This window comes from Henckelia pumila, chromosome 1, assembly GCF_033568475.1.
Source record: "Henckelia pumila isolate YLH828 chromosome 1, ASM3356847v2, whole genome shotgun sequence".
In the NCBI taxonomy this organism is placed as follows: Eukaryota; Viridiplantae; Streptophyta; class Magnoliopsida; order Lamiales; family Gesneriaceae; genus Henckelia; species Henckelia pumila.
The window spans coordinates 139,570,954-139,598,893 of record NC_133120.1 but is presented as its reverse complement, the minus strand read 5'-3'; the positions used below and the strand labels follow the sequence as shown (position 1 = coordinate 139,598,893).

Genomic DNA, 27,940 nt, shown 5'->3' with positions numbered 1-27,940 from the left:
ATTGAAGATAAAGCTCAACTGTAACTGATTTTTCTTATTCTCTCTTGACATGAGTTCAGCTGACAATAGTCGAATATAATCTTTTTGATTTAACTTATTGTCATAGAATTAATCATTATTTCGGTACTATATAACTCTTTTCTACTCAATCTTCTAGCTGTTTCTGGAGTTCTTCAGTTCACGTAATGCTCTTCTATACAAGTTGCCATAATACTTTCTTACTAGACACCACTCTATATAGAACTGCATTCATGTCGTAGAAAGGTCGAAATATGTCATTGAACTATTTCTGTACATTCTAACCACTGACATAGATGTCAATTCTAGGTTAATTCTGTACTAGTTTCAATATATCGGCTAGACTTCTACTGACATTCTTCCACGATCATCGTGATATAAACAGTACCGACATAATAGAAATTTATTTCTGCAACTCATATCAAATAGATCTCTACTCATTGCTATTGCTGATCTAACTTAATCACTGCACAGAATCAATCAATTCTTATCTGATACTCAGTTATTGCATTAATATCTATAATGCATATTCAATCTTATTTCCTCAAGTTTGCATTTCATCTTCTCTGTCTAATCATTCAAATGCATTTCTTCTACTCAAAGGCAAAAATCTCAGCAAATACATTGAATAAAGGCTCATCAGATACGGATTATAGCATAACAAATCACTAATCTATGACTGTATACTATGTAATCAATATATAAGCGGTTAACTAGAATTAACTCACTTACCTGTCATATTCTTATCTGATACAACTTGAGCCTTTCAATCTTTGCTGTTGTTGCCACTATCTCTTGCTTCATAGCTATACTGCTATGAAAGTTGTAGTGGGGGTGATGATCATAGTGTTTCCACTATTACAGAGGCATGAATAAAAATTCAACTCTGCCTCATACTACCGGTTCATGATTTCGTTTTTCTATTACTGGCTTGAAATCAACTTATGCTTCTATTCTGCAAAGTTTACTGTTCTATCTTCTTTAGCATATACGGAAAGAAACAATTCTGTTTACTTACCTGCCAAACAATTTCAGTACGTCTTCTGGCAACTTCACCAACTTCTTGCTAAGTCCTGGAGGTGATATAAAATCAAGCTGATTCTATGTTCATCTGAATATTCTTCTCTTGAACAACTGATCCAGCTCTTCAAATCAACCCCTTTCTAGACATAGCATATTCTGTATCTTTCTGAGTTGATGATCAATAGCTTTGGAGTTGTTCAACTAACATACTTCTCAGTGCAATCGGCTCAAAAAATTACCTCAACACTGTTCTGTTCTGTCTGCGATTCTGTTCTGTCTGAGGTTCTCATGCTATCTGCATAATCTGTCTTATTCGATAACAGAAGCAATATATATGGCAGAGATTATAACATACAATGTCAGTATAACATACATATAATCTCATGCTTCTGAATAGAACACATGCTTGCAAATTCTCATGCTTTTCACATAATACATGCTTTCAATGAATTCATTTATTCTAATGAATTCAATAAATCAGGCATACATATCAACATATAAGCATGTAATTTGCATATCAGTAAAGCAAGCAGTGTTCACTCAAACAATCATCGTCGCATACAATTCTGTAAATCAAGTAAAGTATACTCATACAATACTATAAATGCATGCAACTCAATCTACCTCTCTCAACTTCTATCTTAGTCCAAGACTTTATGCTCTGATACCACCTGTTGTGGGGACCCGGGTTGCTAATCTCATCTTAGGGCAATTAACGATTAATAGACAATTAATCGAACAATAAAAGAATATTCAAACCAAGAGCAAACAAAAATTTTTTTTTGTTTTTAATGAAGGCCCCTCGCTCGATCGGGCAAACACAGTCGATCGAGCGAGCTAAAATTCTACACTCTCGGGTCTGCAACACTTTTGGTCTCGCTCGATCGGTGGAACTCACCCGATCGAGCGAGCCCAAAAGCTCAATATTTTTTTTTTGCAATCACAGGCTTCGCTCGATCGGTGGAGTTCACCCGATCGAGCGGGCTACTCTGCTTCAGAATTTTGCAGAGTTCATTTGCTGTTAAAAACAATTTCCAACTACAAATCATGGTGTATAAAATCTCAAACATGCATATAATCTTTTCAACATAATTCTAAATAATTTACATGCATTCAAACTAAAACCAAGTGATCTAGAATACATGAACTCTCAAGTATAAATCAATACTTGACAAAAACAACCTATACAAAGGTTCTTGCTTTCTAACATGTTTACCAAATCATAAATACATGTCATCTGCTTAAAACCCGAATTACGACATGCGATTTCTCTTCTCAAGCTATCCAGGTCAACTCTAGCTTGATCATGCCCCAACCTGATGCAATGCACACATACAAACAAAACAACAGCCGGATAACTCCGGTGAGAATAAATCTCAGTATGAAAGACATGCATATACATCATGAAAGCATATGGAATATATATGCCATACTAATCTAAAATCATAAAACATGTAATAACATGTAGATCATAGAATCATCATCTATTCTTAAATTCTTAAAGCATAACGATTCATCTACAGCAATAGCATACATTCATATCTAGAATAGTGTATTACAACATGCTAGCTTTTATAACTGCATAATCTAAACCATAAAAAACTCTAGGTTAATGCATAAATGTAATGCATGTGCCAAGGAATAGGCTATCAAATCTGATACCAATAAGCTTAGTTCTTGGGATCCCGGGGAATAAAATCTTTAACTAACCACCGACTCTCCCAATCGAGGTGGTGTTAAATATCTCAATTCCCCTGACTTTGGTGCAACTAAAGTGAGTCATCTAGCTCTGGATATAAATCTATATTCCGTGCCATGAGTCATCTGACTCTAGAAGTAAATCTACATTCCATGCCACTCAACTACAATTCTCCAACAACATATGCACTCTAGGCCATTCTGCCCTCTGTGCTATTCAAGGTAGGGTTCAAGATGAATGCAACATAATCTGTATGCATTAATCAAATAAATACTGATAAACATCTTGAACACATAAGTCAATATTCATAGCAACAAAAGCAAGTAAATCACATAAGAGCACTTAAACAACTAAGTATGTGATTTCAGGATAACTCGAAAACCACCACGTTCTCGAGTTGTCCTACCTGGCAAGAATAATGTCAACTCATACCTTTCATCGCGATTCAAATCTCTTGAATCTGTTTCCAATGCTGATCATCTCAACGCTAGCCAAATCGGTCATCAAAATCTGCTCATTTCAATCAGTGCTACTTGAAGGTGTTTTTCAACTGCAAACACTTCAAGTCATTTGAAATTGAACTCGTCGATTCAACTTCGATAATCTTCACTTCAAATCTGAAATGGTTTATAACATAGCTAAACATCAATATCCAATCTGAATCGATGTTTCTTTAAAGCTTATATAGTTCAAATCTTGCTAATATAAGCGAAATTCAAACCGACGTCGCAACTATTCGAGTCCGATAAATCTTTCGATTCAAATATCATTATATCTTCATTCTAAACATAATCTCATATTCAATTCCTCCACAATCAACTTGAATATGAGCTCTAGACATTGAGAATGCATAACAAGTCAAAATCTTGAACCGACGGCGTAACGGTACGATTTCGGTCTTTCCAAATGCATTATCATTATTAATTCAACCATCTAAACCAATAATCATCACCATTTGAACAGCTTATAAACGTACATAACAAGTCCCAAATTTCAGATTTTAGAAAAATCTTCACAAAGTCCAAAACATGTTCAAACGACGATCTTTTCTCGATCCGTCTTAGCTATGCTATCGTCGGATATGCTAGAACATGTTTATACAATCAAATATTAATTCTAACAACAACATAAAATTCAAACATGGTATAACTTCGTAAAACTTACGTCAAAACGTAGCACTCGAAGTTGTGATCGCAAATATACGATCAATTAAAAATTCTACCGGGTGGATCGAAAGATATCGGGGCTTAAAGAATCGAAAATGGCTTGGAACCCTTTCTCCTATCTCTCTCGGTCACTTTTTGACTTTTTGCTGAAAATAATCTGATTCCCACGTTTAAAAGTAGATATATATCTACTTATTTGCATTTTGGCCCCTGAACTTTGGCCTAATTGCAATTCAGTCCCCGAACAAGCGATTTAATTCAATTTTAATCCTAAATAATTTAAGAATATTAGAATTTAATTTTAAACTCTAAATATTCTCAAATTAAATATTTTCGGATTAAATTTAAATCATTTCGGACCTTATCGCATTTTAGTCCTTGAACTGGTCAATCTTTGCAAATTGGCTCTTACTCGGATTTCATCCTCAAATTAAATCTTTGATATTTATCATCTTGGAATTCACATCTTAAATTCCATAAATATCAATTCAAATATTTTTAATCTTTTAATTTAAGAATTCTGAATATTAAAATCTTAAAATCCGAAAATCCTTAAATTAAATATTTCTGACTCGAACTTGAAATCTCTAATTTTCATACATTCTTAAATCATTATTTTCTTATCTTCGGAATTTAAATCTTAAATCTCGTCATTAAGAACTTAATATTTTTGGGCCTTACATAGTACGATTGCATGGTGAACCAATGAGTATTTTTACTGACAAAGCCCCAGATTTACTTCCAGATTTCGAGAATGTTTTCAGCGAGGATTGGACATCACTTTGAGTTTGAGTACTTCCAATCACCCAAAGATGTATGATCTGTATGAGAGTACCATTCGAACACTTGAGGATATGTGGAAAGCGTGTACCATAGATTTTGGTCCGGCTTGGCAAGACCATTTGCCACTGATCGAGTTTGCATACAACAATAGATATCACCGAAGTGTAGGTATGACATCTTTTGAGGAACTGTACGGGCGACGATGTTGTACTCCATTGTTCTGGAAAGAACTCGGAGAGCGACAGGTACAAGGATCGGAAATGATCCAACAGGCTATTGATGTTCTCGATAAAATCAAGAATTGGATCAAGATCGTAAAGGATCGATAGGCAACCTATGCAAACACCTAGAATAGGCCCCTACAGTATCAGCCAGGGGAAAAGTTATTTTTGAATGTTTCTCCATTCCGTCAAATTATGAGATTTGGTCTCAAATGGAAGATATCTCCGAGATTCATTGGTCCATTTGAGATTTTGAAAAGCATTGGGATTTATCTTATCGACTAGCTTTGCCACATTATCTGTCTAATATTCACGACATGTTTCACGTAACTCTGTTGACGCAGTATGTGGTAGATGAGTCTCACATCTTGTATCAATCCAAGGTTCTACGTAATGAGGATCTGACTTATGTGGTGAAACCGATTCGCATTTTGAACCAGAAGTCCAAGGTTTTGCGAAATAAGACTATTCCTATTGTTCTAGTCCAGTGGCAGTGTCGAGGTACCAAAAAAGTCACTTGGGATCTTGATAGTCGTATGCATGCCAATCATCTAGAGTTTTCTTATTGTAATTCTTATGTTGTGTTTCATTGTAAACTTCAGTTGTATCGTTAGTTCTGTTGTAATAGCGATGTTTTGGTTTTGAGATTTTCCTGATTTCAAGGACGGAAGGTGGGAAGCATGTAGTAACCCGACTCCTGTTTGAGTAATTTAGATGTCTAAGCATGTATAAAAAAGGTTAAAACAATATCAAGGAATCCTTAGTAATTTAAATTTCTAAGCATGTTTAAATGGTTATAACATGATTAAGGAACCCTCATTTGAGGAAAATAAGTAGAAAATTTGATTCAGAACGTTCGGGAATGGCCCAAAAGGCATCAAGGGTCGGAGTAGTTCGGAAGGTTCGAACTAGAGCATGGGAAGTTCGGAAGTTCTGAACTAGTTTGGAGGGAAGGGGTGGTGTTCGGAAGTACCGAGAAGTTCGGAAGCTCTGAACTTGAGATCGGAACATCCGAACTCCCTCAGAAAGACAGGGTATGGGTTTTTTATTAGTGATTTAACTCGAGGCAGGTCGAAAGGTTTGAACAATGGTTCGGAAGGTCCGAACATGGTTTGCATAGTGAAATGTACAATCACTGTACACGTGTTTGGTGGGCACAAGATCGGAATGTCCGATCATGAGATCGGAAGATCCGAACCAGTTCGGAATGTATGAATGGTAGATTCTAACTTCTGAACTCTTGTATATAAATAGAAACCGAGGAAGCCATTTGAAAATTCAAATTCACAGCTCATATCTCGTTCAATCTTTAGTTTTTTAGTCTTTTGTGCGTCATCTCGAGGGTCGAACGATAGCAAGGCACTACCGGGAACGTGGCAAAGTTGTGACTAGAGTTTGGTTCCATCACCATCAGCGGGCTAACAACGGATGCAAGTAATACTCCTAGATCCTTGATAAGTTTGGGTGTATCTATTAGCTTATTTAAGGCTTTTATAATTGTATAAGTGATACGATAAAAATTTTATTATAGGCTTGGATACTAAGTTGTTCACCTATACTTGACATATAGAGGTATGTACTGACTGAGATATCCAGTTGAGTATGAATTCTTATGTGTGTCATTTTATCTAGCATGATATGCAAGTATTACCGTTCATATGTTGCATATCCATGTATCACGTTGAGCCGAATCTCCTTCGAGATAGTCATACCTATAGTAGGGTCGCTCAGCCCTATTTGTGAAAGATTGAGCATCATGAGTCATAGTAATCGAAAGGTCGGGAGAGCTATGATTTTTCCAGGATATTCCAGATCCACGTCCGGTTGAGTGTGCTAGTTATCTAGAGGGGTATTTCTAAGCTAATACAATGCACGCCGGTGCCTCCAGTCTCACATGAGTTTTTCCTTGTTGATCCTGTCATCCAGTCCACGTCATATGCTTGCACATATAGGTTTTTATACTCATATTTAGGTAATGGGCATTAGCGCTCACGTCCTTGTTTCATATTGGACACACCATACCGCGGGGCAGGCCTCAGATTGGATGATGCTCGGCAAGAGTGAGCCCTGAGGCAAGGAGCAGCGCCGTTACCTTGGGTTGTATTATGATACACTGATTTCGATATGGTTGTACCTTAAATAGTATTTCATATTGAAGCTTTAGATTTGGGTTTTCTATTGTACTCTAGTTTCAGCTCATTTATCTGATCAATGTTATTTAAGATTAAATTTCATGTTTAAGTTTGATCATTATGTGATTCCGGAGAGGGTCACTACAAACAGACACTTCCTCTCTAGATATGACATTACCAAAGAACACTACTCGATCAATCTAGAACTCGCACTTACTCAACTTCGCATACAAATGCTTCTCTTGTAAATTATGCAACACAATCCGTAGATGTTTTGCATGCTCATCCATGTTGCGGTAATGTACCAGAATATCATCAATGAAAACTACAAAAAACTTATCCAGATAATCCTGAAAGACGAGATTCATCAAATCCATAAACACTTTTGGCGCATTCGTCAGACCGCACGGCATCACCAGAAACTCGTAATGGTCATATCTGTATTGAAAGTAGTCTTATGAATATCGGTGTCACGCACCCTCATCTGATGGTATCCATATCTTATATAGATCTTAGAATAAATGGATGTACCCTGAAGATAATCGAACAATTCATCAATACGGGGTAAATAATACTTGTTCTTGATGGTGACACGGTTCAGCTGCCTGTAATAAATACATAGCCACATCGACAATCTGTATTCTTAACAAACAACACAGGTTCTCTCCATGGAGATACACTTAAATAGATATATCCTTTATCTAGAAAGTCCTAAAACTACTGCTTCAATTCACGCGTCTCTGACAAATCCAGGAGATACTGTGCTCGGGATATCGGTACTTTTCCTAGAAATAACTCAATGTTAAACTCAACCTCATGAACCGGAGGAAAACCAAGAATCTCATCATGGAATACATTGGGGAACTCGCTAACCACTGGTAGATCTTCGATATCCATGCTATATGTGGATGAGTCAATGGAATAAATGAGGTGGCCTTTCTCGCTTGACTCTAAGGCATGATAGGCCTTCAAAGCCGATACTAAGGGCATCAGAGGTTGCGCTCTCTCACCATAAAAGAACCAACTGTCGCCCTCAACCGGATGAAACTGTACCAATATCTGATAGCAGTCCAAAGTAGCTTGATACATGGTTAGTAGTCCTATCACTTAACTCTATGCATGGACACTAGACTTGATAGTACTCGCCCTGTTGGATAGAGTTGCGTAAGTACTTACAGATATTTCTAGAGAGTATGTATCCATACTTATATGTTGCATTTTATGTGTCATGATACATGTTTTAATGCTTTCTATATATGTTGAATGTGAATATTGCATGTTGAGATTTCTATATAGGTAGATATTTATTAGCACAGAAGTGATTTAGGCAATTTTTGAATAATTTGAGTCTTCTTAGCCACACTATAACCATGGAAAAAAACAATGAGTAGCTAAAAAGTGCAAGGAAAATGGAATGGCGGATAAAGTAAGGTGAGGGGAGGCCTTGAATTGAAATTCTAATCCAATTAAACACAAGGCTAAAAAAAGAGAATGTATGGTGTAGAAAAAAGCCGGATGCAAAATCTGGCAGAACAAATAATTTAGTTTTGCTAATCGTACTTCTCAATCTGATAAAAAATCTTGATCAAATCCCTTTGCCTTAATCCTGATATTTTTCGATTGATTCTGATATACTTTGGGATATTTGTTATGTTCCATACTTTATGTTGAGCCGATAACCGAAAAAGTTCTTTTGATCTGTGCAAATAAATATTGAACTTGGTTGATTGCATTTTGAAACTTGAGGCCAAGATGACTAAATTTTTGAAGCTCACTGGTTGCATAATTATATCTGGGTGTTAGGTTGGGTAGATGAGATTGGAAAATCACACACACACACACACACACACACACGAGAACTCTTGAGAACGATGTAGCAAACAAATTTAATGCATGAGAAAAAAAATAAATTTTTTAGGCTGACTGCATTACATGATATCATGGCTTTAGAGTGTTATGTGTTAGTTTTTTTTTGTTCTTTCTTTTCCTCTTCTTTTATTTAATTTTCTCGGGACTAGCAAAATTTTAAGTTTTGGGGAATTTGATACGTACAGTTTTTGCACTTATATTTTATATGATTTAACTTGAATTTTGTTATGCATCGAACGATATTATGCGTGTATTTGTTTGTTAATGTTGTTTGAAGGAATCTAGGTGACAATAAATTTTTGGTGTGAAAAAAATGAAATAAGAGAAGATAATAAGATCGAAGCAAAAAAGAAGTGTGAATATCAAAGTCGGAGCACTGAGAAGAGGCGCAGGAAGGAATCACGAAGCAGCAAGTGTCTAGAAATTATTGGCAAATCTAGAGAATCTTCTGTCCAAATTTCAACCCGATCCAATGGCTAGAACTCAAGATATGATTTTTGCAAGAACTATGCACAAGAAGGAACAACACAGGGCGCACCCGTGCCCAAACACTAGTATAACGACCCACGTCCTTCCACCGCATCCCTCCCCAGCCTATAGAATGGCTCGGACCGCATGGTTCGACGGGCTATAGGCTGGGGAGGGATGCGGTGGAAGGACATGGGTCGTTACATAAAAGGGCGCACATCCTTCCACCGCATCCCTCCCCAACCTATAGCATGGGCTCGGACCTTATGGTTCGACGGGCATCGCACTCATGACCTCCCCACTCCTGGAAGTGGGTTTTTTTCCTCCCCAAGAATCGAACCTTATACCTCCAGGCTTAAGTACAAAGTTTTATGATTCCTGGATAGGCTGGGGAGGGACCCACTGCCAGGAGTGGGGAGGTCATGAGTGCGATGCCCGTCGAACCATGCGGTCCGAGCCCATGCTATAGACTGGGGAGGGATGCGGTGGAAGGACGTGGGTCGTTACATAGTTTTATGATTTCTAGTACCATTGAGCCAGCTAGCTCAATGGTACCAGGAATCATAAAACTTTGTACTTAAACCTGGAGGTACAAGGTTCGATTTCTGGGGAGGGCAAAAACCCACTTCCAGGAATGGGGAGGTCATGAGTGCGATGCCCGTCGAACCATGCGGTCCGAGCCATGTTTTAGGCTGGGGAGGGATGTGGTGGAAGATGTGGGTCGTTACATTTTAACTTTAAAATATGAACCTCATAGTCATGGAGGGCAGGAGCATTCGCGTTTTTGGCGAGATTGTATGCACGAACTAGATCACACAACCAACATCTTTGATACCAACTGAGACGTCCCGTATTTTCGACATTTACAAGAATTTAGATATGGAAAATGTGGGAAAAATTATCAAATACGACAGTGCAGGGCATGCATCGCGTTTGCAAGTTCAACAACTCGTGATTGAAATTAAAATCTATATACAAAACACTTAAAAATCTAATGACTCTAACGTGCATAAAATATTTGAAACAAGGGATGCAATCCTACAGTCAACGGCCGGTTCTTATACGGGCACGCCAAAAACTACTACTTGCACAGAAAACTTGAACCGACAATTAGAATCTTAGGAAAGAAAGTGAAACATGACCACGACTTTGATACCAATTATAGGAATGAGCGTTTGCCGCTTTACCAAAAGCTATAGTTGGTGGAATGGTGCAACTCAAATCTTTTAAACCGCAAAGCAGCTCAAGCGTCATGGTTCAATCCCTCCACCTGCAGGAACAATTATTGCACCCCAACACACTTTTTACTAGCTTAGACTTAGATATGATTGGTGATATATATATATATATATATATATATATATATATATATATTTAAAACACACTTTAACCATAACATTATGCATACTATTTTTTTTAACATTTTATTTTCTTTTATATCATTTCTATAAAAATTAATAAATTTTATTTAAAAACTAAAATACTAGTTTTCTCTTCTTCTTTTTCGGAGCACACGTATCTTGTATGCGGCAATTAGATAGTATATATAATTAAAATAGAAACCTATATTAAATAAATTTTAGTTATTTTATGAAATCTTATTTTGGAAATACAATTATACTCTCATCCTATTATTTATTGATATTTTTATTTCATAAAATACACTTTTTCTAAATATTTCCATCTTATTATTGATAAAATAAGTAATAATTTTTCGAGTTATATTTTAGATATATTTAATTTTTTTAAATGATTCTACTTTAAAATATATCATTATATAGATATATTATAATTTCGAATTAAAATATGTCTTAAATTTTATATCTTGAAAAATATATATGTAATATATCTTGATGTTTTAAAATTTTTGAATTAAATTATATCTTTCTATAGATATATTTTAATTTAAAAATTCATAAAACCAATTAAAATTATTTAATATAGGATTTGTTTTTACCTGTAAATCATATAACTTTTATTAATAGAGAGATCGAGTTTGTAGATACAATATTAATCAACCAAAAAAAAAAGAGAAATTTTTTTTTCACCCAACAAAAGGTGTAGGAGTTAAAAAAACGAATTGACCTAAGGAGTTAGCCAAAAAATTTTCCAAGCGTCTGACATGTAAACTAATAACCGATGGTTTCACGAGTAAATCTTTGATGGTACACAACTTAAAGTATTTGCTTATCACAAAAACTTATGTGAGATGGTTTTACAGGTCAGTTTTGTGAGACATGACCCCCATTTGAGTTATTCATGAAAAATTATTACTTTTTATACCAAAAGTTATGTCAAAAGTATTATTTTTTATTGTAGATATAGGTAGGATTGACATGTCTCACGAATAATGATCCGTGAGACAATCTCACAAGAGACCTACTCGTTGGTTATCTGGAAATAAGTTTGCGAGAAATGAATTGTATGTTTACATGTGATGATACCAAAATTTTACCTCGGGTTCGGTCTGGTAGAGAGGAACTTCAAATCTTTCACAATACGGGTCGGGTCGAGCGTGACGTTATTCTGCAAGACAGAAACTTTGTTAGGTGGTGCTGAAGGTGTTTTCGGCGTAACTCATCCTATGCCTAAGTCAGTGCTCAGAAGATGAAGATCGCAATAAAAATCAGAGAACAAGAGAATATAAGTGAGTGAATGCGTGAGCAAAAGTGAATGTGTAAAACGATAAGAAATACCCAGTATTTATAGAGACTGGAGGGGAGAGTTACCTTGTTGGAGTATAATTCTTGTTAGGGTAGGACTCTACTCAAGGTAGGAGACTAGGTTAAGCAAGACTTAGTTGCCATCGTGGCCAGGACTCTTTAGCCGACTTAATAGTCTGATCATAATCTCAAAATTATTTGGATTCCCAAGTGTTTTTTATGATTAGGACTCCCCTTATTGGGCCCGGGTCGGTCATATACTGATAGTTGTGTTTTTGTTGCATTTGTTAGTATCATTTTTGTTGTTGGTTTGCATTAGTTGCATGTTTTATTTTAGCATTTTGTTCGTATTGCATTTTTTGTGTTTGCATGATAGGATTCTTGTTTTTGTGGTTAGGTTGCTTATTTTGCGGACTAAGATGGAACCTCGGAGGAACGGAGATTTGAAGCAAAGGAAATTCAAGTCAATTTCTGGAAATGCTCTCTCGCTCGATCCGCAAGAGTATGCAGATCGAGCGAGCACTTATATTTTGAGGACAGTAGGATGGAACTTCTTTCTCGCTCGATCCGCAGATGTTTACAGATCGAGCAAGACCCTTTTTACGCGAGACAGAGAGTTACGCATTTTCACGCCGCTCGATCCGCAGAATGTTGCGGATCGAGCGGGCGTTTTGTTTCGGGAAAAAAATTTATTTTTGGAAACTTTGTTAATTTAGTTCCTAGCCTTTATTAGACTATTATTCCGTTTTAGTAGGGTTTTTATCAGACTTGTGGAGATACATTGGAGGCTAGGTTTTTCTTCTTGAGTTCTTAATTCTAGTTTTCTTCTTTTTTCTTTGAATTTTGTGAATTTCGCTATGAATCGTTGTAACTAAACTCTTTTACTTGGTTGAGGGAGACGAACCCTTGGTATATTTCATTCATGAGATTTGATTTGTAGTGTTTTAATCTTTATTAAGTATCAATTTGTGATCTGTTTTATTTTATGTTCGTATGCGAGATTTTAGGATTGGCCATCTTATGATTTTGTATTGCAAGCGATAGCTAAATTAGAATTCAAATCCGTAATCGTTTGAATAACCTAATTTGCGAAGCAACTACGTGTGATAATTTCTGCTGTTGAATTTATTATCTCGTAGGGTCAATTATTGGATAGGCTAAATATAACCGCTGGTGTTGTGTTGTCTAGTTTTGTCAATTTTACTAGTTTGAATGCTACCGTGGATTTTAATCTAGATTGCTGTTATCGGGTTGATCCATTGGTAAGTGTTAATTAAGAATGTTGTTTTCTAATTAACCAATATTACGGTGAAATATGAATTGAATTTTCAATGATGAATATTTAATAAGATTAATTAGTTTAGAGAATCGATGATTGAATGAATGACTATCAAGGGTGTAGTCGACCGATACCAAGTCTCGTCTCTTATTGAATTTCTCCACTCTTTTATTTAAATTTTGCATGCTAGTGAATTTTGATTGCTTAAAGTTTTTAGTAGTTAATCTCAACTCCAAAACCCCCTTTTATTTTAAAGAACACTTTTAAATTTACCTTTCCTCGTGGGAACGATCCTTACTCACGCTACTGCATTATTTGTTTAACTGATTGAGTCGGGTAATTTGGGCGTATGCGATAAGCGCTACCAAATTTTGGCGTCGTTGCCGGGGAACGGTGTTAAATTTTTTTGTGTTCTTTTATTTTGTTTTATTTTGCTTCATTCTGTTATTCTCACTTTTTTTTTCTTTTCTCTGGTTCTAGCTTTCTCTAGTTCATGCTTTCAGGTGATCTTGTTGAAGAGAATTTTTTCTACGATCCAGAGATCGAAAGAACTTTGCATAGGCGAAGGCGAGAACTCCGTAGGCAACAACAAGAAGCCGCTGCTCGAGCTGCTTTTCCAGAAGAGGAGATGGCTGCTAATGCTAACCTGAGTCTCAGATAATTGGGCACTCCTGATCCCAATCAACAACCTCTATGCATTATTTTTCCTACATTAGAAAATAATGCTACTTTTGAACTTAAATCTGGTTTAATTCACTTACTACCTACTTTTCATGGTCTTGCAGGTGAAGACCCGAACAAACACTTGATGGAATTCCACGTGGTTTGCACTAGATACAGGACTTGATTTATGGCACTCAATATATCAACCACATTAGATGTGACTTCCTGTTTATCCAAACAAATCCGACTCTATACCAATAACTAGAATCTTATCATAAAACCAACGCATGCAAGTATGTTCCGTTGGACGTAGTTGCATAAAAGAAGTAACAAGTTTTAATGTATAACATGATAAGTGGTTTGGCATAGATCAAGATTTTTCTCCATCAACTGAGGGCCGCAAGCAAATGATTATATATATATATATATATATATATATATATATATATATATATATATATATATATATATATATATGGAAAGCCTACCTTACGTTGGTGATGGATTCAAGTTAGAGATTCCCTCGAAGTGGAACCCAAGCAAAGAGTTTCCAGGTCAGGTGCTGAGATATGAAGACAACTTTGATGCCACCAGCAACGTTTCTGTTATCATCACCCCCACTGACAAAAAATCCATCAAAGACTACGGCCCCCCAAAGCCTTCCTCATCGGAGTACGTATTTTAATTTCTTAGGAAGACATATTCATGATATGTCGTAGAATGAAAAAGACAAGTTTTAGAGAAGCTTCCCTGTATTTGAGTCTCATTAAAAAAAATAACATTCAACAAAGAAAATAAGCAAACAAGACAAGTTTTAGAGAAGACACCTCTGCACTAAACAAACTTGAAATCTAAGTCAAAGAATGTTGCCAATTTATTTATATTTACGTTATCTTCTATGTTATTTGCGGCTATAAAATTAATATAAAATTTTATTTTTCGGTAAAACTTAAAATAATAATGCTTCGCTTTCCAAAACAAAGCACTGGAGATCTCGATCGCCTGGCTCTCAAAAAATATCGTGTCAGCAAATATCAGGAAATGAATTAATTAAAACATATACACTAATATGAGCATCTCAAATATAAAAATTGAACATAGCTTGCCTCAGGACAGAGTCCATTAATACGGATTCCTTGTCGCTTATAAAGAGCAAGTGATATTGTGAATAACACAACTCCTCCTAAGAGGGGAATTTTCTCTTAACAGATAAATATATAGTGGTGAAGAAATACAAGGAAAGCCACCATGTACCTGATTCAAACTCGATTATATGCATTAGTTCAGATGCAAAACCTACAAAACATGAGAGAGGTGGCAGGAAAGAAGAAAACAAAAATAATAATGCCCAGATACCATGGAAAATTAATTATTAATCATAACATTTATATTTAGCTTGCTTGATCCAGTCCTGTTGTCCATCAAGAGTAACTTAAAGAAAGGAAGCTGGAGAACGTACGGATTAGTCCAGTTAAAACATAAAAAATAATAATAAAAAAATAAGCTGAGGATTATAGATGCATTATTATCCAGGTAATACTATACCTTCCGAGCTTGCTTCTCCGATTTCTCTTGCTCCTTTTTCTGTTATTTGCAAAAAGTCATGAGAAAAGTAGATTCATAATCTTGAAATTCAGTAAACCAACATGCATTCTTTCCAATAACCAAGTAGCAGAAGTAATATGCATCTATATATCACAAGAGAGAGAAAGGAGGTCAACATTTGATAAAACATTTAGCATTAATAATTGACTCGAGTTTTAGTTATACATCATCAGCTGTCCATATCTTTTAACTAATTAACCCAACATTAATATACATACTTTCCCACCAACCAAACGGTATATATCCCGGCCCAGTACTTGTTTCCAAGTATCTCAAGTTTCTTGTAAATGCTAAAAGATGTGTAGGCATCAATAAAAACTCCTAGTGTGTCGATAAATATCAATGTTCACAGGCAATTCAATATCCTTGTGAATTCCCTTCAAGGAAGAGAAAAATAAGTTGCAGTGATTGCCAAGATACCAAAACCAGGCTAATATATGTATACAGTTTGAGAAAATTACCTTGATATAGATGCTTTCAACAGCCCTAGCCTCCTCACTCAGGATTTTGCCACTGCTACACATCCTACGAGATACGACATATCTAAGAGAAATTTGAGCAGCCATATCACATTAGATTTCCTGCTAACAATAGATCTGTGAGTCAAAACAAATATGCTTGTTTGTAAATTCATAATTTACTTTGGTTGTCAGAAGGTCAAAACAGAATACGAAAATACATTGGTAATTGATCATAATTACTTTGACTATATATTAAACTAGGATAGATTTCTAACACAGGTTCATCATACATTTGGTTAATTCATTTATTGTTCTATTTTACGTCTTATCCTATGAAATCAATAGCCCCACAGACTGAGACAAAAAAATTGAAAGGTTATTCAATAAGAAACAGAAACGAAGAAAAATAAGGTTGAGTTGAACAAAAAAAAACTGCTGTAATATGACGTACACGAGAGAAAAAATAAATAAATAACTTGAGATTAATCGAATCCCTTGCCAGAAGAACAAACAACAAAGGTATGTACGTATGTATATATTGGTACAGACTAAAGCGTGTACCTGGACATTGTGTTTTCATTACTTTGTTTTTAGATATTACAGTCACTTTCTAACTATTAAATAACGTGTAAGTGTGATCGAGACTCACCAAGATAGACTGCAGTTCCAATCAAATTGCCACCAAATTAGTATCACACCATGCATAGAGAACAAGAAACATTATCAGCACTAAGAAACTAAACCAAAATTGTTAACATAGAATCCATAAATTTGCATTTAATTCAATTTATATTTATATGTCAAGAAACATTTAAAATACTAACCTTGTCTGCCTTTCTTGTTTTGTGACTCATGGATAATATTACATGATTCACTGCTCTGTACTGGTAAGAAAGTCCTAAGCACCCAAAAGGCAAAATGAATCCAATGCTCCCAGTAAAAAAAAATAAAGAAAAAAACGGATACATACAAACAAATAAAATGAATCCAATGCTCTCGGCATCCTCAGCATCGATGGCTCTATCAAGAACTCCCCCAGGCATGGCGCTGTGACCTATCATCGGATGTCCAACACTACCACCTTACTGCTGTCCATGATGATTGCAGCCATGTACCTCGGATCCTGCTTGTTCCTCCCAAGCCTTACTAGTGGAGTGTCGGGCTTTGAACTTTCGTATATAATCGTAGAATGCTCCTTATCACGAAGGTCAAACACCCTAACCGATCCATCGGCAGAAACGGAGGCGAAAACCCCAACTCCGCCCCACGAGATATCATAAACCTCCTTATCGTGCGCAATCAACTGCGTATCGACGACTTCCTTCTCGATGTCCCAGATGGTGAAAGTCATATCAATACTGGAAGTCCCGATTCTCCTGGGTTCGGCTTCGTTCCAGTCAAACGAGGTCAAAGGGCCGGAGTATTCGCTGTTGCGGTTGTTGTTCAAAAAGCTCTTGAGCTCGACGCTGCGGCCATTGTCGAAATCGGAGATTTGCCATATGCGGAGGAAATCGGAGGACGAGGCGAGCAAATCGGGGCAGTGGCAATCTTTGTCTGGTATGACAATTAATTTGGTGGGAGGATAGGGGTGGTCGAAGGAGAGGGCAGGGTCGGGTCGGATCTCGCCGGTGGAGTCGTCGAGCTGAACGATTTAGACATGGTTGGGATAGTGCTCGAGGAGGCTTGGTCGTGCAAGTACCGAGCTGAAGCCTTGCGATTCCAACCATAATCGAGATCTCCAAGCACTAGGAAACCTACTCCGGTGGACGTCGAACCTTCTCCGATGACGTACAGCAGTGGCGAAGAAAAATCGAAGGGAGAAGATGCGATTTTGGGGATAGGTTTTCTTTTTTGACAGTAGGTTTTGTTTTTTTTTTATAATAATATTAATTATTATATCAATAAAATAATAAAATAATTTAAAAAGTGTTACAAAAGACAACGGTTTTACGAAACTGTTGTCTTTTAACCTAAAAAAACGCTCATAGACAACAGTTGATAAAAACCGTTGTCGTATGTCCAAAATAAACGCTTATAGACAACAATTTTAAAGAACTGTTGTCTTTTACCCCCAAAAGACAACGGTTTTAAAAAAACTGTTGTCTTTATTATTGAGAAAACGCCCAAAGACAACAGTTTTAATTAAAACCGTTGTTATAGGGTAAAAGACAACGGTTTTGAAATAAAACCGTTGTCGTTTAAGTGTTGTTAATTAACATTTTTCTTGTAGTGTATATGAAACCCCATGGAGTGACGGAGGAGCAGATTTAACTGAGGACCTTTCCTTTCTCTTTGAAGAGTGCTGCTAAGGATTGGCTATACTACTTGCCCTCTGGCTCTATCACCACGTGGACGGAGATGAAAAGGATCTTTCTGGATAAATTTTTTCCAGCCTCTCGAGCTGCGAACATCCGGAAATAAATTTATGGCGTCAAGCAATATTCAGGGGAATCAATGCACGAATATTGGGAGCGGTTCAAGAAGCTTTGCGCTAGTTGTCCGCAACACCAGATAAGTGAAAACCAGTTGATTCAATTATGCTATGAAGGTTTGTTGCCTCATGACAGGAGCATGTTGGATGCGGCGAGTGGAGGTGTTTTCATGGACAAAACACCGGTACAAGCACGGAATTTGATTGAAAATATGGCTGCCAATTCTCAACAATTTGGCACCATAAGGAATGATCATCCACCACGGAAGAACAACGAGGTAAATGTATCTTCCCTTGAACAGAAATTAATTGAATTGACGACTCTTGTGCGTCAGATGGCTGTAGGAAATGGACAGACTGCGAAGGCATGTGGCATCTGCGCTGCAATAGGACACGCCACTGATATGTGTCCTACACTTCATGAGGACTCAGTTGAACAGGTAAACACTACTGGCGGATTTTTTGGACCACCACAACGGAAGTATGATCCTTATTCCAACACATTCAATCCTTCTTGGAAGGATCATCCAAATCTAAGATATGGAAATCCTCAAGCAAGTCAATCGGGGCCTCAAGCACCACCACATAATCAAACTTATAGGCCGCCGTACCCTCAACAGCAACAGCAGAGACCTCAGATACCAACTCCAGGTGAGTTTCTCGAAAATATAGTTAAGAAACTTGCCACTAACACTGCATCTTTTCATCAGGACACCCGGGCAAGTATACAAAACTTAACCACTCAAATGGGACAGCTAGCTACAGCAATCAACAAGCTGGAATCATAAAATTCCAGCAGTTTTCCATCTCAAACTGTGGTGTACCCAAGAGAGAACGCAAGTGCGATAACTTTAAGGAATGGAAAGGAGTTGAAAATGAAGGAGAAAGAAGTTGAGGTTGAGCCCAAAGAGAAGCTGAAAGAAAAAGAAGAGCAAAAGGTAAGTGAAGAAAAATCATCCAAGGATGATTCGCCAAGAGGTAAGTTTCCTCCTTTATCTGAATATAAGCCTGTTGCCCCTTTTCCCTTAGCACTTAAGGACTCTAGAAAAGGTGAGGGGATTAAGGAGCTCTATGAAACTTTTCGTAGATGTGAGGTCAATATTCCATTGCTAGATGCGATTAAGCAGGTACCTCGATACGCAAAGTTTTTGAAGGAGTTGTGCACAGCAAAGAGGAAGCAGACATTGAAGGGCTGTCAAAAAGTGGAACTTGGTGAGAATGTATCTGCAGTGATCCAAAGGAAACTACCCGCAATGTAGTGACCCTTACCCGGATCACCTACTAAACAGAACTTAGGCATGCAATTAACTTAATTAAACAGATATCAGAATAAAACTGCGGAAACCATAAATAGTTTACAATCCCAAGTAAAGGAATCTGTAATTTATCCAATAATATACAACCAAATCGAATAGCTGTATAAAACCCAAACAACAGTAATAAAACCTAAGCGAAGCTCCAGCTGGCCAACCACTGACTAGCCCCTCCTGGATCCACCCTCCTTGTCCAATCGCAAACCTGCACCATGGAATAGGGTGTCCAGAAAATACAGAGTACAAGACGTGAGCATAAAACGCTCAGTGCGAGAGTATGAGTATACATGCATGCAAAGTGAACTCCCTATAGACTCGAGGTCAAGGATCAGATAACAGAGACAGACCGGGCCCTGGTATGTAGCACGCTGTGCCGTCACTTCAGGAGGTGGCTCCCATACCGAGATAACCGTGGAAACGCCGGACCCAAATCTATGGAAGTCCATCCACTAACAGGATAGGGTACAACCCTACTAATAGACATCTCGAAAGAGATACAGCAAGATGCAAATGAATGCAGCATAATATCATGGCATATAAATCATGCGGTCACATAATACATACATACTTAGTCAGGATATCTCGAACAGTACTTTCGTACCTCAATACAGTGCAAGCTCTACCAACTCTAGGTCCACGCCTATAGTCTGCTCTACACTGCCAAATGATACTACTATCATTAAAGTGCTCTAAAAGACTTAACTAAGCTATTGCATACTCCTAAATATTTATAGGAAGCAAAAGCTATACCTTCGTCCGTCGTTAGCCCTTTGATGTCGATGCCTCCAGAACTTGGGCACAACTCCGCTACGACTACCGAACGCCTCGCCGACCTCCGGACCAAACCTAAGAAGACTAGAACAGCTCCAAAAGGACTAGAAAGGAAAAGAGAACTCGGAATTGGCAAATGAAAGTGAAGTCTCGGCCTTCTATTTATAGACAACGATCGGAACTTCCGATCCTTGATCGGAACGTCCGAACCCCGATCGGAACGTCCGATCCTGCCATCGGAGCTTCCGAAGATCCTGATCTGCCACGTGTCAAAATATCATTTGTTGACTCCGGATAGGGGTGATCGGAGCCTCCGGTCCTGATCGGAGCTTCCGATCCAACCACACGTCATGCCTGACGTAATACCGATCGGAGCTTCCGATCCTGTTCGGAGCTTTCAATCCTGATCGGAGCTTCCGATCTCACCTTCGGAGCTTCCGAACTCTACCCAAGTAATTATGATTAATCCCTTAATTACTGATACTGGTTACGGGCTACTACATTCTCCCCCACTTAAGATATTTCGTCCTCGAAATCAGATCTTAAGTACCGAATGCAAATACAGAAATCAGAAACATTTTTTTTTCAAATCAAACGTTTACAGAGTTTGCAACTGAATACAACTTAAAGAATGAAATCAAAACAACTCAGGATGGTCTTTACGCATCCTATCCTCAAGCTCCCACGTAGCTTCCTCAGTGCCTCGGCGCTGCCACTGAACTAAAACCAAAGGGATGACTTTGTTCCGTAAAACCTTATCCTTATAATCCAGGATACGAAGAGGTTTCTCAACATAAGTCAAATCCTTGTCTACCTGAACCTCGGACCGCTGAAGAATATGAGATTCATCCGCCACATACCGTCGCAACAGAGATACGTGGAACACGTCGTGAATACTAGACAGATGCGGTGGAAAAGCTAGTCGATAAGCCAAATCGCCAATGCTCTCCAAGATCTCAAACGGGCCGATAAATCTGGGAGACAACTTGCCTTTAAGGCCAAATCTGAGAATCTTGCGGAAAGGTGACACTCTCAGAAACACTTTCTCCCCGACCTCGAACTGCAAGGGCCTACGCTTGATATTAGCATAGCTGGCCTGACGATCCTGTGCAGTCTTAATCTTTTTCTTGATCTGATCAACAATGTCTATCGCCTGCTGGATAAATTCCGGTCCCTCAGCCTGTCTCTCCCCCACTTCTTCCCAGAAGAGTGGAGTACGACAACGTCGCCCATACAACGCCTCAAAAGGTGCCATCCCAATACTAGTATGATAGCTGTTGTTGTAAGCGAACTCGATCAACGGCAAATGATCCTGCCAGGCTGAACCAAAATCCATGACGCACGCTCTAAGCATATCCTCTAGGGTACGGATAGTGCGCTCTGACTGACCATCAGTCTCCGGCTGATAGGCTGTACTCAAACTGAGAGTAGTACCCATCGCACGTTGAACACTCCCCCAGAATCTAGAAGTAAACCTTGGGTCCCGATCGCTGACAATGCTCACAGGCACTCCATGAAGTCGGACGATCTCCTGAATGTACATCCGTGCCATGCGATCCACAGAGTACTCTCGGCTATAGGCAATGAAATGCGCTGACTTGGTGAGTCGGTCCACCACAACCCAGATAGCATCACAGTTCTTCGGGGATACCGGCAAATGGGTCACAAAGTCCATAGTGATAAACTCTCATTTCCATTCAGGAATAGGCAGACTGTGAAGCAATCCTCCAGGTCGTCGGTGCTCTGCCTTGACCTGTTGACACACCAAACATCTCGAAACAAACTGATAAACACTGCGTTTCATTCCCTTCCACCAGAAACGAGTACGTAGATCCTTGTACATCTTGTTGCTCCCAGGATGGATACTCAACTTAGTGCGATGCGCCTGAGACAAAATCTCCTCTCGCAACTCTTCATCCTGCGGAATCACAAGCCTACCAGACAAACACAGAAAACCATCTGACTGATAATGAAATCCAGACGAGCTACCCTCGTTAGCTAGACGAGCTAAACACTGGGTCTTTGAATCAGACATCTGAGCTTCTCGGATCCGTGAATACAAGGCTGGCTCAGATAATATTGCAAACATCTGGATACTCTGCATACCTTTCTTATGCCTGAAGGTAAAACCTGAAGTGCAACAGTCATCGATCGCACTAGACATCGAACAAGTCTGAAGTGCGGATAGTCGCACCTTGCGACTCAAAGCATCAGCGGTGAGATTAGCAGCTCCCGGATGGTACTTAATCTCGCAATCATAGTCCTTAAGCAAGTCCATCCAACGTCTCTGCCTCATGTTCAACTCTGCCTGAGTGAACAAATACTTGAGACTCTTATGGTCGGTGAAGATCTCAAATTTCTCGCCATACAGATAATGACACCAGATCTTCAAAGTGAACACAATGGCTGCCAACTCCAAATCATGGACTGGGTAGTTGTCCTCGTGAAGCTTCAGCTGTCTAGAAGCGTATGCGATCACATGCCCATTCTGAGTCAGGACACAACCTAACCCCTGAAGAGAAGCATCCGTGTAAACTACATATCCTCCAGATCCTGACGGTAATGCCAACACCGGCGCAGAATTTAACCGCCGTCGAAGCTCACGGAAATTCTCCTCACACTCGGAGGACCACTCGAAATCCACACCCTTGCGGGTAAGCTGCGTCAACGGTCAAGCTAACTGAGAGAAGTTCAGAATGAAGCGACGATAATACCCTGCTAGACCCAGAAAACTACGGATCTCAGCAACTGTTGTCGGACGCGACCAATTAAGTATTGCTTCAATCTTGCTTGGATCAACAGAAATCCCCTCCCTGGATATGATATGGCCAAGAAAGACCACTCTATCCATCCAGAACTCACACTTGCTCAACTTGGCGTACAATTGCTCATCTCGAAGAGTCTGTAGTACCAACCGCAAGTGAGAAACATGCTCTTCCATATTACGCGAATACACCAAGATATCGTCAATGAAGAACACGAAAAACTTGTCCAAATACTCCCTGAAGACACGGTTCATCAAATCCATGAATATAGCCAGCGCATTAGTCAACCCAAATGGCATCACTAGAAACTCGTAATGCCCATAGCGAGTACGGAATGCAGTCTTGGCTACTTCCTGATCACGGACTCTCAACTGATGATACCAAGATCTCAAGTCAATCTTGGAGTAAACTGACGTGCCCTGCAGCTGATCGAACAAGTCATCAATACGAGGCAACGGATACTTGTTCTTCACAGTGACTCGATTCAGCTGCCGATAGTCAATGCACAGCTGCATCGACCCATCCTTCTTCTTCACGAAGAGAACAGGAGCTCCCCAAGGAGATACACTAGGACGAATGTACCCCTTATCCAAAAGATCCTGTAGCTGATTCTTCAACTCACGCATCTCTGACGGATCCAGACGATACGGTGCTCTAGAAATAGGCGAAGTACCCGACATCAACTCTATGCCAAACTCGACTTCTCTAGCAGGAGGAAAACCCGGAATCTCATCAGGAAACACATCTGGAAATTCATCCACAACAGGAATGCTCTCTATCCCAATACTCTCAGCGGACAAATCAACTTCATAGATAAGGTAGCCTTCCCCGCCAGACTCTAGAGCTCGACAGGCTCTCAAAGCTGATACCAAAGGCATCGGGGGTCGCGCTCCCTCACCATAGAAAAACCAGCTCTCACTCCCCTCCGGATGAAAGCGTACTAATCTCTGATAACAGTCCACTGAAGCTCGATAGGTAGTCAACATATCTATTCCCAGAATGCAATCAAAGTCATCCATCGCCAGGACCATGAGATTCGCTAACAGAATGTTCCCTTCGAACTCTAAAGGGCAACCCATCACTAGACGCTTAGCCAAAGCAGATTGGCCCGTCGGAGTAGAAACAGACATCACTACGTCTAGTGCAATGCATGGTAACTTATGCCTCTTAACAAAACGTGCAGAAATGAAGGAATGAGATGCACCAGTGTCAATAAGTATAAGAGCAGGTATACCATAAAGCAGAAATGTACCTGCGATGACTTTCTCATTCTCCTTCACTGCCTGATCATGTCTCAGGGAAAACACCTGGCCAGAAGCTCGTGGCCTCAAATGAGAACTCCCAGCAGACTGTCCCTGCGACCTCTGCTGAACGGTGGCCTGAGAACCCGATCCTGAACCAGATCCAGAACCGCCTCCCCCAGACTGTGGACAATCCCTCCGGATATGACCAGTCTCTCCACAACGGAAACAAGCTCCAGAAGCTCTGCGGCACTTGTCGGATGGATGGTTCTTCCCACAGTGATCACACTTGTCCTTCTTACCGAAACGAACAACACCCCCTGAACCAGAGGAAGAAGAAGATCCAGACTTCTTGAAAGTTTGGGCACGGGGACCCAAAGAACTAGCAGGCCTCGACTGAGGGAAAGACCTGTTCCGCCGAATGCTGTCCTCCGCCTGGTGACAACGGCTCACCAAACCCTCGTAGGACATGTCGTCGCCAACCGCCACACGGTCATGGATCTCAGGGTTAAGGCCTTGAAGGAACAGATTATACTTCATCTCTAAGCTATCAGCAATCTCGGGGCAATAGGATAGTAGATCAAAGAACCTCTGCTGATACTCATCGATAGACATGGCTCCCTGTCGCAGACTCAGTAGCTCGCCTGCCTTCGACTGACGGAGTGCAGGAGGAAAATACCGCTTTTGGAAAGCTGTGCGGAACTCGGCCCAGGTGGCCACTCCTCTCGCCGTAACAAAAGGTGCAGAAGTAAACCTCCACCACCTACGCGCACGCCCATCCAGAAGATAGCCAAGGGTCTCCACCTTCTGCTCATCGGTGCATTGGAAAGTCTGAAAAGTCGTCTCCATGCGGTCTAACCAGTTCTCCGCATCCTCCGGAGACTCACCTCCAACTAAGGGCTTAGGTCCCATAGCTAAGAATCGATGCATAGTGAAACGCTCGTCGTCATGGTGACGATGACGCCGTTCTCGACGAGGCTCCCGGTCGGCATCACCCCAACGCCCACCAACACTGCCATGAGAACTCTGGTCGTCACGATTTGACATCTACAAAAATACCTCAAGATGAGACTAAATCCCAAGAAATCTTTGCATGCTCTGATACCATAAATGTAGTGACCCTTACCCGGATCACCTACTAAACAGAACTTAGGCATGCAATTAACTTAATTAAACAGATATCAGAATAAAACTGCGGAAACCATAAATAGTTTACAATCCCAAGTAAAGGAATCTGTAATTTATCCAATAATATACAACCAAATCGAATAGCTGTATAAAACCCAAACAACAGTAATAAAACCTAAGCGAAGCTCCAGCTGGCCAACCACTGACTAGCCCCTCCTGGATCCACCCTCCTTGTCCAATCGCAAACCTGCCCCATGGAATAGGGTGTCCAAAAAATACAGAGTACGAGACGTGAGCATAAAACGCTCAGTGCGAGAGTATGAGTATACATGCATGCAAAGTGAACTCCCTATAGACTCGAGGTCAAGGATCAGATAACAGAGACAGACCGGGCCCTGGTATGTAGCACGCTGTGCCGTCGCTTCAGGAGGTGGCTCCCATACCGAGATAACAGTGGAAACACCGAACCCAAATCTATGGAAGTCCATCCACTAACAGGATAGGGTACAACCCTACTAACAGACATCTCGAAGGAGATACAACAAGATGCAAATGAATGCAGCATAATATCATGGCATATAAATCATGCGGTCACATAATACATGCATACTCAGTCAGGATATCTCGAACAGTACTTTCGTACCTCAATACAGTGCAAGCTCTACCAACTCTAGGTCCACGCCTATAGTCTGCTCTACACTTCCAAATGATACTACTATCATTAAAGTGCTCTAAAAGCCTTAACTAAGCTATTGCATACTCCTAAATATTTATAGGAAGCAAAAGCTATACCTTCGTCCGTCGTTAGCCCTTTGATGTCGATGCCTCCAGAACTTGGGCACAACTCCGCTACGACTACCGAACGCCTCGCCGACCTCCGGACCAAACCTAAGAAGACTAGAACAGCTCCAAAAGGACTAGAAAGGAAAAGAGAACTCGGAATTGGCAAATGAAAGTGAAGTCTCGGCCTTCTATTTATAGACAACGATCGGAACTTCCGATCCTTGATCGGAACGTCCGAACCCCGATCGGAACGTCCGATCCTGCCATCGGAGCTTCCGAAGATCCTGATCTGCCACGTGTCAAAATATCATTTGTTGACTCCGGATAGGGGTGATCGGAGCCTCCGGTCCTGATCGGAGCTTCCGATCCAACCACACGTCATGCCTGACGTAATACCGATCGGAGCTTCCGATCCTGTTCGGAGCTTCCGATCCTGATCGGAGCTTCCGATCTCACCTTCGGAGCTTCCGAACTCTACCCAAGTAATTATGATTAATCCCTTAATTACTGATACTGGTTACGGGCTACTACACGCAAAATGTAAGGATCCAGGTATGTTTTCTATCCCATGCACTATAGGGAATGTTAGACTTGAGAAGGTCATGCTAGATCTAGGAGCATCAATTAATGTTATTCCTTATTCTATATATACATCCTTAAAACTTGGCCCATTGAACAAAACTGGAATTGTCATACAGTTAGCGGACAGGTCTAATGCATACCCTAGGGGAGTAGTAGAAGATGTGTTGGTGCAAGTAAATGAATTAGTGTTCCCTGCAGATTTTTATGTGCTAGACATGGAAAATGGTGATCATAATAATCCTATTTTGTTAGGTAGACCATTTTTGAAAACTTTCATGACGAAAATTGATGTTCACAGTGGCACACTTACTATGGAATTCGATGGCGAGGTTGTAAAATTTAATATTTATGATGCCATGAAATTCCCTGATAGTGATGATTACGTGTTTTCTGTTGATATTGTGGATTTCTTGGCACAAGAGTATTGTGAGCATGCAGGAAAAGATAATCTAGAGGTGGCTATTACAGCACCCATTATGCAGACGGCAGATGGAATTCGATGCAATCAAGAATTAGAAGAGATTGAGAAACTTTTGAATAGTTCTCCTGAGCTACCTCAGTCAGGTAATGTCTCTTACTTAGCTTTGCCAGTTTCTAATACCAGGCATCTTCCATCTGTTTTGCAGGCACCAGAGGTCGAATTGAAGACACTTCCAAACCATCTAAAGTATGTTTTCCTTGGTAAAGGAGAAACATTACCGGTTATCATCTCCAACAGCTTGGAAGTTGATCAAGAGGAGCGATTAGTCAAGGTGTTACAAGAGCACAAGATTGCTATTGGGTGGACCATAGCAGACATTAAAGGAATTAGCCCGTCAACATTCATGCACCGAATTCTGATGGAGGAAGGAGCAAACCCCTCACGTCAACCGCAAC

The 27,940-nt window shown here is 39.6% G+C and overlaps 1 pseudogene; it reads right to left on the bottom strand.

The window, feature by feature from the left end:
* Nucleotides 1-17,107: 17,107 nt before the first annotated feature.
* LOC140874113 (WD repeat-containing protein LWD1-like) lies at nucleotides 17,108-27,539 on the bottom strand (annotated as a pseudogene).
* Nucleotides 27,540-27,940: the final 401 nt, after the last annotated feature.